Here is a 5,245-nt window from a genome sequence, read left to right as displayed (position 1 = left end):
GAGGACCCCAAGTCTAGCCAGCTCACTCACTGCAGGCTTCTGTCGGTTTTACAAGTGACTTTGGATACCTTACCCTTTTCATGTCTCGATTTTCTTAACTGGAAAGACAAGATATTTCACCACTAGAACTACTGTGAGGAATAAAAGAAGTGTGTGTGTGTGTGTGTGTGTGTGTGTATGTGTGTGTGCATGTGTCCCTGTGTGTGTGCATATGTATGTGCATAATGTGTGTGTATGTGTCCCTGTGTGTGCATATTTGTGTATATATGTGTGTGTATTTCTGTATGTGTGCGCACGTGTGTGTGTGTGTGTGTGTGTGCACGTGTGCATGTATCTAACAGTGGCTAGCACATGAAAACACTATATAAAAAGTTTTTACCTATTACCATCTGTGGTGATTTGAGTAAGAACGGCTCCCACAGTTTTACATATTTGAATGTTTGGTCATTAGGGAGTCACACTACTTGACAGGAATTAGGAGCAATAGATTTGTTGAAATAGATGTGGCCTTATTGGAGAAAGGGTGTCACTGGTTTTGAGGTTTCAAACATCCAAGACAGGCCCACTGCCTCTCCCTTCCTGCTGCCTATAGATCCTGACGCAGAACTCTCAGCTTCTCCAGGGTCACGTCTGCCTGCGTGCCAGCATGCGTCCCACCAAGGTGACAATGCTCTGAAACTGTAAGTCAGCACCAATTATATGCTTTCCTCTATAAGAGTTGCAGAGGTCATGGTGTCTCTTCACAGCGGAACACTGACTAACACACCATTATTTGTCAAGCACCATGCAAAACAGTGGTTCACATATCACCTATCCTGAATATCAGACATCTATTTTACATTACAATTCCTAACAGTAGCAAAATTACATGTATGAAGCAGCAATGTAATAATTTTATGGTTGTGGGGAGGTCGCCACAACACTAGGAACTGTATTAAAAGGTTGCAGCATTAGGATGGTATAGAACAAAAAAATGCTTCTTATAGGGTCCATATGAGGCACCCCTGAAACTACACCAGCCTGGATACAGTCATAGAACCATACATCTCAATCCCCATGGCTGTGAAGGCAGACTGGGAAACCTCTGTGCAGACCCGCATGGGGTGCCAGGTAGGACTCCTCTCAAACCTCTATTTGGTTTCTAACCCCACACCACCCCCAACGAGGGACATGTTACATATGAAAGCAGACCTGGCCTCCTGCCTCTCCCAGCATTCCTCAGTCTCTACCTGGCATATCCTGCCCCACCCCTGAACTTCCCAGCCCAAGGGCTAGGCTTCCCCAGAAGCTCCTTCTAACTAATCCAGACTTAGTGGTCTCCTCTCTTCTCTGTCTGCGCATGCCCTTTCTCCACCCTCAACCTCCCACCCCCCACCCCATGGCAACGCCTCTGGCCTTAGTCCTTGGAGCCAGTGAACTTGCCCTGGGAGTCCTGGCCCTTAATCTAATCTAATCTAAACTGGTTTGAATTTCACCAGCAGAGAAATAATTTACTAATACCTAGCACCTCTTGCCTCTCTCTCTCTCTCTCTCTCTCTCTCTCCCTCTCCCTCTTCCCCTCCCCTTAGCGCCCCCCCCCCCCCCCCAAGACTAGGAATTCTCAGCTCGTCAGAAGGAAAATCTCAGGGTGCCTTCTTAGTTGGCACAGACCTCAAGAAAATCTGACAGAGTTCTTGGCCTAGGGGCTATTGTAATAGCCCTATCTACACCAGGCTATGGTTCCTTAGGCTGGGTGTTTTCATGACTAGTAAGCCTCTCTCAGAGCTGAGAGGCCCTGGCTTCCCGAGTTGACGCAGTTCTGCCGAGAACAACCTGGTCCCTTGTTTGTGGATGTTTCTCACCAGCCCATGCAAGCCCCCTATCCTTCCACAGACTGCAAAGTACTGCCTCAGGCCCTTCCTACAATTCCTACTGAGCTACCACTTACTACGCATCTGCTAGCACTTAGCAACAGGAGGCTTAATTAAAAGGAAAAAAGAGAGTGGGGAGGAGGGAGACAGTGACTAGGAAATGGAATCGTATCTTCCTTTCCTCTTTTGACTTCCTTTAATCTATCCTAATTTCTTTCAGGTGCTGAGCAGTCCTTCCCCCCCCCCAAGCAACAACAACAAAAACCAACAGTTATGAAGCACCATTTGGGTCCTTCACCTCTCAACAATCCTGTAATATGAATGTGAGGAGACCATTTCTGATTATGATAAGAGCCCACATTCAGAAAGGGAGGTGAAGAAACTTACCATCAGGAGGTGGAGGCAGAAGCAAGCACATGTCTGAGTCGAGGCCAGCCCGGTCTATATAGCGAGTTCTAAGACAGTCAAGGGCTACGACGAGAGACACTGTCTCAAGAAACAAAAAACAAAACAAAATTTTTAAAAAATCTTGCCCACTTACCCAAGATCTCACATAGCCTGTAGCTGGTAAAGGCAGGAGTTAAAAAGAAGACTATGTGCCTTAAAACCCACAGTTGGTTACCTTTCCCATCTGCCTGTAATTGGGATTTCCTATCCTAGCATGTATCCTGGGCTAGATCCATGTGAACAAAATCCCAATCTACAGTCTCTGACTCTGGGTAGACACTGCATCTCCCCTCCCTGGACTTGGGTTTCTGTGCACTCTAAAAAGACCCTTGAATTAAAAAAATAAATAAAATGTTTGTTTTTAAAAAATAAATAAATAAAGTTCAGTAGTTATAGGGAAAAAAAAAAGACCCTTGAAAGTAAAAACAAGAGCAGAATGGTGAAAGTGATATATTTCTGGAAGATGCTGCAAAAATCCACAAAGGTATAATCAACTTAAGAAGCAATTTTTTCTCTCATCAAGACAGGGTTTCTTTGTGTAGTTCTGACTGTTGTGCAACTCACTCTAGACCAATCTGGACTCAGAGATCCACCTGTCTCTGCCTCCAGAGCACTGGGACTAAAGGCGTGTGCCACCATCACCCAGCTAAGAATCAATTTTTGAGACATATGGAATTCTTAATACGGTAATGACTCTTTCCAGTCAGGTGTTGTTTTCTTAATTTCTATGGTTCTTTTTACATTCTAGAAGCAAAAGCAAGTTCATAACGAACCGCAGCAAAGTCTACAAATAAGAATGAAACAGTTTCTACTGCATGTCCCAGTCATTCTGAGTCTTAAGGGATTTTTTTCCCCTCTTTTTTCCTCCCCCTTTGTGGTGCTAAGGAATCAAAAGCCAGGGCCTCATACCTCATAGATATAGAAAAGCACTCTACCACTGAGCTACATCCACAGCACTAGGTTCTTCTAAAATCATATCAATATTCTGTGTGTGTGTGTGTGTGTGTGTGTGTGTGTGTGTGTGTGTGTTCGAGTGTGTGTTTGAGAGCGCACGCGGAGGGGAATGCACACCAGGTGTGGAGTTCCCACTTGTAATCCCTGTACATGAGAGTCAGAGGCTAGAAGCCTGATAGCAGTTCAAGGACAGCCTGGATTTCATAGCAAGGCTCTTTTCAAACATAAAACAAACACTAACTCACAGTATGTCTGCCTCTATATATTTATAACTTTTTGTTTCTTGAAATCAGGATCTTATTCTGTGGAATTTTGTTTTAGCTTTGGGATTTTCCAAACTTGGGGAACCAAATCCCCAATGAGTGTTTGCCTCACTCATGCTAGGCAAACACCCTACAGCCTTGCCATATCTGTAGTTTTAAAACTTCTTATTTTGGCCTGGAGAGATGGCTCAGTGGTTAAGAGCACTTCCACTGAGGACCTGGGTTCACGTCCCAACACACACATAGCAGTTCACACACTGCCTGTAATTTCAGTTCCAAAGGATCTGATGTCCTCACACAGACATGCATGCAGGCGAAACACCAGTGCACATAAAAATAAATAAATCTTTAAAAAAAAAAAAAACACTTCTCATTTTGCTCAACATTACATTTATTTATATATCTCCACATCAATCTGCCCAGAACCATATGTCTTTTAAACTAACATGAGCAATTGTGTTATATGCATGGATTGAGATCTACTTACCCAGTTTCCTGTGAAGAACATTTGGCTCATGCCTCTTTTTGATGTTGTAATGGCCGTGGACAATGTTAAGAATCGCTAAAGGCAGTCTCTACAGCAAAAAAAAAAAAAAAAAAAAAAAAAAAAAAAAAAAAAAAAAAAAAAAAAAAAGAAAAGAAAGAAGAAAAAGGAATAGAAAAGAAAATATTTCTCACTTGTATCTGGTCAGGGGTTAATTTCCAAAACATGTAAGGAACTTCTACAATACAATACACCAACAAGAGAGTAAAAACCCAATTTAAAAGCAGACATTTCATTAACGGAGACACACCAATAGCCAACAGCTACATGAGAAAAAAAAATGCCAGGTGGGTGTTGTGGCACCCACCTTTGACCCCAGCACATGGGAGATGGAGGAAAGAGGGTCCCAAGTCTGAGACCAGCTTGGGCATAAAGACTGTGTCAGGATGAAGAGAGGGAGGGGAACAGGAAGGGGAGGAAGACGAGGAGTGGAAGCAGCAGCTGCTGCCTTACCAGAACCTATCAACACAGCTATAATAAAGCAATAAAAACAACACATTGGCAACTTATTGGTGAGCATCCAGAGAGATGGGAAACTGCACTGCTGGTGAGAATGGTGGGAGCCATCATGGAAAATGGCGGGAGCGCCAAAACCTTAAGGCTAGAACTACCCTTCCATCCAACAACCCCACTGCTGGGTATAAAGCCAACTGAAAGTGGGATCTTGGCCTGGCAAGATGGCTCAATAGGAAAAAGCACTTGCTTTGGAAATCTGACCTGAGTTTGATCCTTGGAACTCATGGAAATAAAGATGGAAGGGGAGACCCAACTCCACAAATGTGTACTCTGACCTCCATATATGAACTGGAGCATGCACACATGTGAGCGCGCACACACACACTACATACAGTCACACAAGAGAGAGAGAGAGAAAGGAAGAATCTCTAAGATCTTATTTTCAGCCCTATTCTTCATAGTAAAAATGTAGAGAAGCACACACCTATAGCTATAATCTCCTCACTCAGGAGTAAGGGAGAGGCAGTGGGATCAGGAGTTTGAGGTCAGCCTGAGCTGCATGAGACTTGCCTCAAAAAACCAAAATGAAAGAGAACTGGGGACAACCTAAATATTTACTTAGAAATGAATGGCCGGGTGTGGTGGCACACGCCTTTAATCCCAGCACTCAGGAGGCAGAGGCAGGCAGATTTCTGAGTTCGAGGCCAGCCTGGTCTACAAAGTGAGTTCCA

The 5,245-nt window shown here is 43.9% G+C and overlaps 1 long non-coding RNA gene across 3 annotated transcripts in view; it reads right to left on the bottom strand.

Moving 5' to 3' along the window:
- LOC115029857 overlaps positions 1–5,245 on the bottom strand; it is an 84,540-nt gene that overhangs the window by 3,242 nt on the left and 76,053 nt on the right. For all 3 annotated transcript variants that reach the window (XR_003835413.1, XR_003835414.1, XR_003835415.1), the window contains 2 exons: positions 4,002–4,089; positions 2,238–2,336 (listed from right to left, as the gene is read on the bottom strand). This is a non-coding gene — a long non-coding RNA (uncharacterized LOC115029857). The remainder of the gene's footprint in view (positions 1–2,237; positions 2,337–4,001; positions 4,090–5,245) is intronic.

This window comes from Mus caroli, chromosome 18 (genome assembly GCF_900094665.2).
Source record: "Mus caroli chromosome 18, CAROLI_EIJ_v1.1, whole genome shotgun sequence".
Classification (NCBI taxonomy): Eukaryota; Metazoa; Chordata; class Mammalia; order Rodentia; family Muridae; genus Mus; species Mus caroli.
This window is presented reverse-complemented; position numbering and strand designations above follow the sequence as displayed.